The 12879-nt window shown below is 45.2% G+C and overlaps 1 protein-coding gene across 5 annotated transcripts in view; it reads left to right on the plus strand.

Moving 5' to 3' along the window:
- Positions 1–12879, plus strand: part of SH3PXD2A (SH3 and PX domains 2A) — a 275496-nt gene that overhangs the window by 97303 nt on the left and 165314 nt on the right. The window lies entirely within an intron of this gene.

Raw genomic sequence — 12879 nt, forward strand, 5'->3', positions numbered from 1 at the left:
AGGAAAAGGGCCAATCTTTCAAATCCATTTGCAACAACATAATTTTATGTAGCAGAGCAGGTAATACTCGCTGTGTGTCTTATAAATGAGTGTAGTGGAAGGCTCTGCTGCATGGTGTGGGTTGTTGGGTGCCTGAGGAATTTCTCTGCTGGGCTCCACTGGTCCCGCTTCCCGTCTCTCCCCAGCCCCATCCCTTCATACACAGGACCTTACCAAGTGGTTGAATCTTACCCAACGTTGGTGTGGCAATTGCAGCATCACCAAGCTGCTGAACAGGCGGCCTTTAATGCTGCGTATTCCTTGCAGTCATGTAGTTTTGAGGTGTGACCTGGATTTTGTTTTGCACAGGTGCCCAGTGTTAATTCAGGTGCCCGGCACCTCTCTGCTATGTATTAGCTTGTTCAAAAACCACAGTGGAACTGAGCGTTTTGATTGTGAACAAATTAATCTTGGGGACTGTCTTGTGTTTGTACAGTGTCTGGGATGGTGGGTTTCTGCTCTGGGAATAAATATTTTGGAAAATATCTTCAAGTTCCTTGCAGAAGGACTGCTTCTTTCCAGCCGTCTCCCCCTGCCCTCACACCACTGGTTGGGAAGTGACATTTCCACTGTGCTGATCTTGAGAAGGGACCCACTCTTACCCTGCCCAGGGAAAAAGTGAGGGCTCTTTTTGCTCAAATCAGCATGGAGATAGCTTACGTGGGGTGAGGCTGAATTCCGTTCAAACATAAATAGAGTAGCATGCCCCAGAATATCTTTTCGGTCTAAATCTTGCTCAGCAGTTGAAAGTCCCAAGTACCAATAAAGTCACTGACTAATGAGCATTACTCAGTTCCTTTGGGTGCTTGGCTAGGGGCACTCATAGTTTCCAGTCATACGATTACTCCTTTTTACTTCAAGCCGTCCTGTTTTCCTTTAGTCTTTCAGCCTTAAAGAAACATTGAATAACTGTGTTCTGCTTCTTAATGGCAAAGTCAAGGGATCACAGAGACATGGATCTTTTTGGTTTCCTTTCCTGCTACCTGGAAACACCTTCTTTATCTCTGGTGACAGCTGAAGTGTTAGTTTTCTGGTTTATTTTCCCTCACCCTTTCTGAGTCTCTCTTTCTTGCTTCTTTTCCATTGGAACTGAAAACAAAATTGGGATTTTCCAAGCAGAAGTGTGTCTCTCAGATACACAGTGGAGATGAATCGGCACCAGGACATGTGCTCTGCACCCTGGGTATTTGATGAGGAGAGAGGAAGGGATTAAAATGCGAACCTGAACTGAAATCGGGCAAATTATCTCAGCAAAAAACTTAGGGAAGGCCAGCCCTAATTTCTGGACAGTTCATTCTTTAATGCCTGTGGAGATATAAGGAAGAGCTAGGCTCCAGGTGAGTCTGAGCCTGGCACATGGGGAACCTTCAGTTCCTTGTGGTCTCTTGCAGGAACAAATATCTGCATTGAACACCTGAATGAGACCTGTGAGTCCTTGAGCTGTCATTGATACCTTGTCCTGTGTCATTCAGAACTGCAGCATGGCCCCAGTGTTTACTGGCCTTCAGCATCCAGTCACATCTCCAGGGTCCAGTGGTGCCTCTTTGAATGGGCAGTGGCTCTGCGGAGAGCTCTTGCACTCCTGTACCAAGTGGAGCTGCTGGTGTTGTGATTTCAAGCGTGCAACCCCTTGCCTTAGCTAAATTCACTCCTGTTGTACCGCCAAGACACAGGTACATATCAGATTGAGGACCATGAACGTTTTAGGTATTTGTGCGACCCAGGAACTTGTTTCACACCTTCAAATCAGAATGTGGGTCTGTGAAATGGCGTCTTGAGCTGCATCACCGAGTCTGGTCCTGAGCAAAGCCAGATCCACCACTTCATTCTGGCTTGGCTCCAGGTGATCTGCTTGTGTCCACTGGTGGGGAGAAATGTGTTTCCTGCTCCTAAATCTGGCCTGAGTGTTTCTTTTTCACAGAAGTAACACTAAAGTACGCTTGGACTATACAGAAGCTGCAATTGAAACTTACTCGGAGGTGGTTTCTGCAATAATTCTCTAAAATAACTGACATATGCCACAATCCAATTTTGTGTCTGTGCCATGCTCATATATTTCACTTATTTCATTGTGGGCATTGCATAAAAGTATCACCCATCAGTGAAATATCTCCACCTTTGGAGTCTAACACAGTGAATTTTGGACAGCAACACTACACTTCGGATAATGAGTAGGGATAAAGAAGAATCCCACGTCCAATTGACCATGGCAAATCCAATTCAATCTGCAGGGGGATATTTTTCCTCCCATTAGGCAGAATGTGATTAATTTCCCATGTGGAAAATTGTTCAAGACAGACGTGCTCGTAAATTATGGCATAAGAGATCCTATTACTACAAGCTCCATCAAAACCTACCATGCCTCCCAAAATAGCAATAAGAAGATAATTATATTAACAGCCTTTCTTGTTATTTGATGTATGACTGACATAGGCTGTAAGCTTATTTTCTGCCAGGTTGGAGCCTTTATTTAAGGATGGTTGCTTTGGCATTTGTGGACATTAACAATAATCCTTGGTTTATGATATTTGAAATTAAAAAAGTTACAGGAAAGTTTTTAAAATAGGGGATTGAAAGCCAATAGTTGCAAATGAGCCCGCAGTTTAAAACAATGCATCCTCTGGTGACGAAGACTTAAAAACTTCATATCCAAAAAGAGACATGGTTTTACCAGCAAGGATTCTTGAGGGATCTGTCTAAGATCTGTGCTGTTCAACCTAGGATCTGCAATAGAGGGTGTTAGTGAAATAACTAACTTAGCTGATCATGAAATTACTTAGGATATTCAAATTTGGAGCTGACTGCAAAAAGTTGGAGGAGGAGCTAGTGATATTGATGGTAAAAAGGCAGTTCAGTGTTGGTGAGTACAAAGCAGTGCTATGGGGGGGAGAAGAGGATCATTGCAATGATTGCAATTGAGGAAGGAGATTTCGGTAGTTCTGAGGATGTTTCCACAAAAACTACAGCTCAACAGTCAGCAGCAGTCAGAAAGCCAACGGTGGTGTTAGAAAGAATTAAGCAAAGAATGGGAAACAAAACCCAGAGCTTCAGCTGCGGAAATCCACGATTTCCCCACATCGTGAATACCATGGGCAGGTCTGGTCATTGCCTCTCAAAAAGGGTATGTAATAAACTAAGGTGCTGAGAAAGATGACAGAGGTGATTACGGAGGTGAATTGCCTTCTGTGTGAGGGGAATAAATAGACTAAAAGTCTTCAGTCTGGAACTGAGGTGATGGGTGGGATAGAGTAGAAGTTTGTGAAATCAAAAAGACTTTTGAGAGAGTGAGGAGGACGTGATTATTTTTATTTCTCAGAATGCAAAGAACAAGTACAGCCTGTGAAATTCGGAAAGCAAATCTAAAGCGAACAAAAGGAAGTATGTAGTCACATGCTGTGTGATTAAATTATGGAATTATTTTCTAGAGGACTCTATAGGGACCACAATATCTGTGGGTTCGAAAATGTACTAGAGTTGTCAAAAGTTATTTTCTAATTCAGAAAAAAGTCTAACCACTGATGTGCAGGAATGGGGAGTGGATATCAGGAGAAGGATCCCATTACACATGTCCTGTTCTTGAATTTCTTGCTTATGTTTTACTGGCCAGTCTTGTAGACAGGGAGCTGGACTACAGGGATCTTTGACCTAACCAAATGCAACACTCTTACATCACTGCAACAAAGCAGACTAAGTCTTCTGTCCCTTTTTAGTGTGTTGTAACTACCAGGGAAGCTTGAATTCTGGGATTGTAGTAGCTAAACATGTAGGTGGTGATCCTCCATCTAGAAGTGGAGGAGATGGTGTCTGTCCATTCTTGACTTTCTACTTGGAGACCACAAATCTGCAGGCTGGACCACCTCAGAGGGGTTATCCGAGGTACCCAATAGTGGGACTTTATACCTCTGGCCAGCCCTGTGTAGCACTGCACACCAGGACACAAAGGCAAACAGCATTTGGGGAGCTGCCATTCCTGTGTGGTGGCACAGGGAGAGAAAGACCAGTTTGTTTGGTGGTATGGATTTTGCTAGCAGTCAGTCCAGTTTGGCTGCTTAGTGTCTCCGTGGCTTCAGATGCAATTAATCAGGGCCCGAAAGGGTAATTATCAGCTCACATTCCTAATTCAGATTTCTGTGCCTAGTCATGTTACTGTTTTTTCTTTAATATAGCAATAAAGTTTGGGTTATTTTCATGTTTTTATGCTGCTGGACCAGTGACCTTATTAAAAATAAAAAATAACAAAACATTAGTTTCCAGTCTACCTTTTTTTCTTCTCCCTGGGAAATGAAAAGGCCGTATTAACCGTGAAAGGGAAACGAAGCTTGTGTAGTCCTAGGGTCCTGCTGTCACCTTGGCTAAAGGCACTTTTCCTTTCAAGGGGTGAGTAATTGCTTAGAACATTAATCCCTGAAAGAGGCTTTTATTCTGCAGTGGGTGAAGCCGTGTACATCTGACAGTGCTGTTTCCTCCTTTGATTGGACATAGGCACTTTGCTGAACCCAGGAGAAGGTGGCCCTGGAAAGCTGGGGATGCTTGGCACCCTCCACACTGCGCACTTAACACTGTGTTTACTTGCACGTGGAGGAACTGAGAGGAGTTTTTCAGGGAGATTGTCCTCAGCTGTCTTCTGGCATCAGGAGGCTCTGCTGGTGCAAGTCGCACGTGAGTGTAGTTTGGATTAGGTGGCCTGAGCTGGAAATGCCTGAAGTGCTCACACGTGGAGGAGTCGGGTGTGAAGGAGGCTGGTGATCTGATAAGCCATTATAAAATCATTTCCTTGTTCCTGTGCATCGTCTGAGCCATGGTAACTGGTGGTGTGAGTGCTTTTATTTGTGCAGCTGAGATGGAGCCATCTGAGTGAGCTTTGCTGTCCCTGGGAGGCTGAGTGACTGGGCACTGGCTCGTGTTGGTGCAGACTACATGCACCCATATGGATCACCATGTCCACTGCCTACCAAAGGAGTGGGTTAGCTGTGCAACCATCAGCTGGGAAGGGAAAATAAGGGTGGCTTCACGATCAAGAATTAAAGAGGAGGTGCTGCTGGGTGGCCTGGCCCCAGACCTGACCCAAAGGCTGTTTTGTCAGGCGTTGTGGCCAGATCGCATGTCCCAGATGGCTTATTGCACTGCAGGCTCAGAGGAGGCAGGGGAAGGGGTGTAGGTCCAGCTTCGGAGTCAGTGCAGGGAGCTGCAAATATGACTGCACCAGTCAGACCCCCAGCATGTGCTGGAAATAAAAGGGCCCATCTCTCTTCTCCTGTAACACACAGAAATCAGCCATCCCTGCCTGATGCACACGCTCACAAGCCTTTGAAGTCAACATTAGCTTTATCAGGGATCAGAGCAGGCAGAGAGGAAATCCCTACCAGAGGTTTTCTTAATGACACAAAAAGGTAAGACATACTAAAAAGATGTGTCTGGAACCAGAGAATGATGCCTGTGGTTTGAGATGGTGTCTTGATCTGCAGATGAGCTTTCTGACTCGGAGGCTGGCTAGCTTTGGTCTGGTTGTCATTCAACAGCTTCTCTGCCTGTCGTCGTTGTCTACTGAAAATTCAGCTTAAAACCAGGCACAGGTTTTGCTTAGAGGACTCCAGACAGCACTTCCCTTTGGAAAGAGAGAACAGCGCTCTGTTTTGCAAAGCACAGGGGATTTGGTTTCTGAATGCTGCTCTCTGAAACCCTAGCTGGTGAGTTCCAGCCTCTGACAAGCACAGACACCTAGTTATGTTTGCCGCCACGTTGTTTGTTTGTTTAATTTCTGTATTAATTGGTGCCTTCCAAATACCACAACTGCTCTGAGAAGCACTGTCCCTGCCAATCTGACTGCTGAATTTCACCTCCTGTAATGTGGGACATGTGTACCTGGCAGCTGACTTAATCAAGGTCTTCCACAGGAGAGAGTTTTGCCTCATTTGTGGCAGAAATCGAGGATTTGGTTTTGATTAGAATAAATGTTTGAACAGAAAGATTTTCTGGCCCCAGATGCCAAGGTAGACGTGTTTTCATTCTGCATGCGATCAGCAAAGGGATCTAGGGACTGGCTTTATTGCTGTCATTAGTGTGTGCTCATTTTGTGACCTTGTGAAGCCACCTTTGCATCCCTACTCCTCAATTTCTACCGGCAATGTTCCTGTAAGAGTATATGCCTTAGCACCGCGTTATTGCATGACCTACCTCCTAGTAATAATAACTTTGATCTACGTGGTGAGAGTGCAAATATTATTTTATTCACAGCTCCGGTTTTCAACCAGCTTAAGGGTGGAGTCTCCCAAGCAGTGTTATTGCCAGTCACGCCAAAGGATGTGGCTAGGACCTTACTGAGCTTTTCCAGTATAGTTTGGCAAGGGTGTGGTGCACATCCATCTCCATCCAGTGCTCCACCTTGCACCCTTGCTGCAAGGTCTTCGACCTCAGTGGATGCAGCTCAAAGGTTCCCTGTCCACGAGGCAGCGCTGGCCCAGCGTGTGTGAGGTAATGTCTCGGGCTTAGTGTCACACCAGCGCGTGCATTAATGACGAGTCTCATAAGAGCTTATAAGACAGTGCAAATGGTTTAGTAGGCTCAATTTGTTAAGGCTGCTGTTTTAAAAGATTGAGGTGGAACGATATGGTCATTCCTGAGGGTCCATATCACCGAATGTCAGTAGAAAGACTCCTGTTGACTTCAGCAGACCCCAGTGAGCAAGGAGGTACTTGATGTGTTTTGGGAAAGAGTAGAGGAAGAGTTTAGTTAACGTAGCTGCAAAGGCATGGTCTTGCCCTTCAGGAAGAACATTTTTCATGGTTAAGGTGTCACAAAGACATTTGAGAGGCTCTTGCCTTTTCCTGCTCTGGATACAAGCACGTTCAGCAGCAAATACATAATACAAACAGGGGCTGCTGGTTCCCAAACTTGTTGGACCAACGTACAGTGATCCACATCATTCCCACGCTGGCCAGGGAGTGAAAGTTACTCTTGAACATAGCGCTGCAGACTGCCTGTGGACCAGTAATGACTTGGAGATCACAGGTTAGGAGCCACTAACTACCTAGGTGAAAGCAGGGCGCTGGAGTCAGCTGATACAAGAGGAAAACCAAGTGTTTCAGCAATGACATGTAGGGTTTGATGTTCCTCTGATCAATTAGGTATAGAGTCTAGAGAGTTTGATCGTCATTTAAGCCCTGATGTTTCTGCATGTTGGATGACTTGGTCCTGGAAATTTGGAAACGGATCTTTTTGGAGGATGTTCAAAAAAGCACATGGTGCAGTGGATGTGTAAGTGTGCAGATTCTTATCTTAGGGGAGAAGTATGCATAGGCAAGAGTGATGCTTTGGATCTGCATAGACTTTCCTGTTTTTCTGTGCCTTTTGCTCCCAGCATAGTAAAGACTGTATGCAAAGAGGAGGACACTCCTGCATCCTCTGTGTGAGGAAGCCGTGCTGTTTCCTAAGGCAGTGTTTCTTGGATGTTTTGAAAACGTGACCTTCTTTTGGCTCCTCATCTCTGTGGGACTCGGAACTATCATCAGGTCAGTTCCTCTGGGTGAGGGTGTGCCAGTTGCTGGTGTTGCTGTCTGCAGGTATAAATACCATTCTCTCTCTCCCCTCGGACAAACTGACTGCTTTCTGCAATTAAAAGCAGTTGGCTGTTTGCTGGCTAATGTAGAACTTGCAACCAGTAATTAGAAATGAGTTCACTTTCCACCTGGGGGAAGCTGAGCTGTGTAGTTCAAGGAGGCACCGGTTTCCCTGCAGAAGCTGAAGACTTTACTCACTGAATCAACACTCCCAACATTTTGCAACCACTCACAGACTGGGAAGTTCAGTTTTTAAGGGATGTGGGGACTTGTGCTCACGCTGAGATCCTCTTGTGTGGGGTAGGTGCTTTACTGTGCTGTACTCCGGTGGTAAAGTTCGTTTAAGCAAGGTGGTGGATCTCTTCGGGTTTGCTGGTGCATACAGACCAGTGGACAGAGAGCCACCCACAGTAAGAAAACTGAAAGGGTAATTTTGTAGCCCTTTCCAGAGCAAACACTGCATAATTTGCCTTCACTGTGCTTCCTGCCTTGCTTTGGAGGGGTGGGAGATTTGCAGCTGGGGCAGTTGAAGAGGAGATTACAGGAGCAGTAGGTTGTTTGGGTGGTAGCAGCACTACATAGAACCACATGAAGTAGCTCTTGGCTTATGCAGAACACAAACAGTAACAGAGCTGTTAGCCTGAGATTTGCACCCCGTGGCCCCCATCTGTCACTCCTGAATTTCAGCATCAGTGCTCCTAGCTTTTCTCCTTCTTCCAGCTGTGCTTGGTGCTTGAATTCCCAAAGTCTGTACTAACAAAGCTGTTCTAGAGGTGATGCTGTTGTCCCTGGAGGATAGTAGCCACCCTTACAGACAGTGGAAGGCAGCCAAGTTCAGAGGTAGGAGCTCTTTTCTGGTGGGGAATCCAGCTTCACCTCTTGTCTGTCTTTGGTTTCCCCTTGTAATCATTCACATTAGGGCATATTCTGCTTATCACTTCTAATGGAGGAAGAAAGATTTCTCTTCCTGGTGATATTCTTTTATAGTTAAGCCATGTTATTTCCCGTGCTTTATGGCTTCTTGGTGATTTTCTTTAACATTGCAGCTTATGCACATTAAAAACAGGATCCAAGTGCAGAAGGACACCCTCCCCACCAGCCCCCACATATTGTTATTGCTTGTGTTGTCTTTCCTGACTGCCCCATCTGTCTTCATCACCTCTTGTCACCTTCCATAGTAATCCCTGCTGATTAGCGAAGGCCTTTATCAACTGAGGCACTTTGGCAGCCAAGATCAGCCAACAGTTCTGAATCTGTCATGAGTTTCTACTTATTAAAAAAAGTCCTTCCCCCTCCCACCGGTGGAAACAGTATGAATCATTTCCCTCCCCTTTCTTTGTCAGGAGCAAATGCCATCAGTGTTAGGACCCTGGCACTGGCTTTCTGACTCCAGGAAACTGTGGATGAAACAATCCATGGAAACTGGGATCCCCATGTAAAAGCAAGACATTATTTTATAAGGAACACACCTCATTTTTGCCTGTGGTCAGATTGCTATCTGGTTGACAATCACACGTACTTCCATGAGAAACATAAAATTGTTCTATCCCATAGTGCTGTTGAGTTATCTATTTTGCATTGCAAGGTGGCAGTGTGTCTTTAAATGCTCCATTTGGGAATTACATTGTGTGACAGGTGCCTGAGAGTTTCATGCAATATCCTGGGTCGGATGTCACAGCTTAAATGGGTAGAGGGGAATTTGTGTCATATCTGATTGCACATCTGTGCTTCTTCAGTGTACAAAAAGAATAATAACAGCTATGTGTAAGGAGTAGAAGCCTTCATAAAAATACATGAGCAACAAAATGGGTTTAGTTTCACAGGAGGAAGCTGCTTAGCCCAAAAGGAGAAGCTGTAATTGCGTGAGGGCCAAATTCTTTTCTCTCATCTGCTGTGACTGTTGGGACTGTATGGCATATGTCCCCCTCCCTTGAAGAGGAAAGACTGGACTCTCCTGCTGGGCATCCCCTTAGAGACTTGTAGTGTGTCTCAGCCTGGTGGTGCCTGGTGCTGTGCTGCCTCCAGACCATGCTCCACAGTGTCACCAAGCCCACGAGGAGCAGGGTTTCTTCTCTGCATGAACCACATCCTTCACCATTACAAAGTATTAGGCTATGGACCTTTCTGGTGTGTTCAGCACAGACTTGTAGTCTAATGGGGGGGCCAAGGAGTCTAATGTTGGGTTGTTTTTAAGCCTTTATTAATCCAAGTGTGAGGTTACGCAGAAATGAAATGATATTCAGAGATGCCTTTAAGGCTTGCGGAATCAGCAGCTGCCATAGACGGTCTCCTGCATAGCTTTATTCGTCCCACTTTGAGCACCCGCTGTGTATACAGGAGGAAACTGGGGTCTTGCGGGAGAAGGGGTGTGTGGTCGCAGAATTAAAGGCTACATCTATATATATAGACAGAGAGATGAAGGGATGACTTAAGATATCCCCTACAATGCTAAACCTGATACTTTGCCTCTTATCCACATTAATTTCCTAGGAATAATATTTTCTTTAAAGAAAAAAAGGTAAAAATAAATATTGTTATCCTGCATTAGCAGCAGGGCTGGAGCCCTGTGTCTTCCCCACATCTCTCTCCCAGTGCTACAGTCCTCAGAGTCCTTCCTAACATGTGCCAGACCTCCCTTGGCCCAGTTTGAGCCTGGCACATTGGTGAATGAAATACTTGCATGAGGCAGTGCTGTCCTGGGTAGCCTATAGCTTCCCATCTGATACCAAGACAGACTTCCCCTTCACTTCCTAGCTGGGCTGCAGCATGATTAAAAAGCCTCTCGTCCTTCTGTAAAACAGGGCTGTGGTGCCTGAGTAGGCTTAAAAGAGCTGCAGTAAAATTCAGGAGAGAGGAAGCAGCACTGTATGTAGTCACATAGAAGTAGATCCCTTCCTTAGAGATGTGGAGCTTCCTTAGAGCTTCCTTAGAGCTACCCAGAGGAAAAGCCAAGTGGCACACAAACCACTACTCCACCCTTGCAAGGAAATTGGCCGGGCTGTTCTGCATTTACTGGCCACCCCAGGACTTCCCTGCTTCCTGTTAGTGCTGCATGAAGTGCTCCTTTCCACTGCCGTCCTGAGGGCTCCCTGCTGGCTCTTACATGCTCTTGCTGCTTGGCTCTCTGCCTGCTCTTTATTTCTTTATGGTGATAACAGGATGATCCTAACTACCTCGCTAGTCAAAGCTTTCCATTAAAGGGGTCTGTGTCCAGTGCACCCACTTGTAGAGTGTAAAGGAGTGTACAGCGTGGGTGTCTCGTGTTACCTTCCTTTTCCAGTCCCATGGGACCTCCCCTCGTAGAAATGGGGGAACTGGAGGAAGCACTAGTGACTCATACTGGTTTTGCAGTGGTTCCTGCTGGTCGATCAGGACGGATTCGGACAAGCTTTTGTTGGCAGTCTGTCTTCCCAGAGAAGGGGAGAAGCTTGGGAAGGTGGGCATTTGGGAAGTTTTCGCTCCTTAGAGGTGCTCCAGAACCCCTGGCAATGAGGCTTCTCTGCCCGAGGACCCCAGGATTTGTGAGGAGGTCCCTCCTCGCTGCCCACCCTTGCTGCTGGATGTGGTTGCAGAGTGTCCTTGTTTCAATTATTGCTTTTTGCCTTGTTGACTGCTACTCCATGGTGCTCTAAATGACTCAGCCTTCTCCAGATCTCAGTTTTGAATGCCATACTGGACCGGGCAGCTACAGATCTTCCCCACAGCCCTCATTGAGCCTTTTCCAGCTTCCAATAGCAGAGGAAAAAATCTTCCTTTTTCTGAAGGGATAAAAATGGAAGCACCTTCCGGGCTTTGCTTCATCCTAATGCCACAGTCATCCTGATATTTTCCATCTCCTTTTAAGGACTGAATTAAGACTCATCATATCCTGGGGTCTTTTTTGTACTCTGTGTTTAATATAACGTTCTTTATTATATTTATCTTGTTTCTTATGTTTGAGTCTTTCATTTATTATGTTACTTTGAAGACTGGGCCTCCTTGTCTTTTTAGGAAAGCTGAATTGCATTTACAGGAGATCTTTAATGTGTTTAAGTCTTTAGTTCCTTTATGTTTTTATATGGTCACCGGTTCGACTTTCGATTTGTGGCTTGAACTGAAAACAGGAAAGCCAGAAAGTGAGAATGTTTCCAAAATGTTGCTTTCTCTATGCAGTGTATTTCTAAAAGTTGCAAAGAAATACCAAAATCTCGCACACCAGCATTTCTGGAGCACTGAGAAAGGAACTAGTCTTTTCTCTACACCTACCCCCACACTCCTTTCACTCAAAAAAGCAGCTTACTGCAGTTGTGCAGTACAAGTACAGTGTGATCCTGGAGTTGTGCAGGTAGTTCTCCCCATTTACCAGGCAGAGAAGCAGGAAAGCAGCAATGTTTTGATGTGTCCCAAGTGGATCGGTGCAGGGAGATGGGAGTCACGCTTTCCTTCACCAGCAGCTTTTGACTAAATCGCTCAAGCTCAGATGAACATCTCAGACACCTATTGAAGATTTCCCCTGTGCTCTGTGACCACGTGGCATCACATCCTAAAGGGATGGCTGAGCACCAGCTTTGTAATGAGATAACCACAGGGAACCCAGAGAGAAATTTATGGCACTAGGAAATGGCTTTACCTCACAGGACAAACTCTTTTGCTGCCAGAATTGGGGATGGAAATAAACCACTTTCTCCTGTCTGAAACAAAAGGCTTTAACACCTTCCAGATTAGCAGCTATGGAAGAAAAGGCAACCAAAAGGGGCAGAGTCTGGGGCGGGTTAGAGCCTCCGCTACTGGTCTGTTAAAGGTTGCCGTTTCATTAACCTCTCAGCTTGTGTAATCATGACAAAATCAAAGCCACACATTCAGATTTTGGATCTGATTTCATTTCCTAGTCCATTTTCTTATCCCATGATCTATGGGTGAGTATCTCATTTGCCTGTTGGCAGAAGTTTGGAGCAGGGGCTGGTACATATGTCAGTGGTTTTTAACGCAGACATTTCATGGACTAAATAATGCTGGCAGATAATGTTTTCTTCCACCACAAAGAGAACATATAATTTATTCTTGTCTCATTACATTAAAAGAAATACAGCACAAAAGAAAAAGGGAAGAAAACCACCAAAAAAGGATATGAAGATATAATCCCTTCAAGCCAGAAAAATACCATCACATCCTTGTGTGTGGGGAAACTCAGTTTTTAGATTATTTTGATAAACTTTGTTACAATCAGTTTCACACAAAACCCAGCTGTTTATTTAATCTTAACTGGCTTGCAGAAATGTCATCCAGCAAGGACACTGAGGTTATT

The sequence above is a fragment of the Chroicocephalus ridibundus genome, chromosome 6, assembly GCF_963924245.1.
Source record: "Chroicocephalus ridibundus chromosome 6, bChrRid1.1, whole genome shotgun sequence".
NCBI lineage: Eukaryota > Metazoa > Chordata > Aves > Charadriiformes > Laridae > Chroicocephalus > Chroicocephalus ridibundus.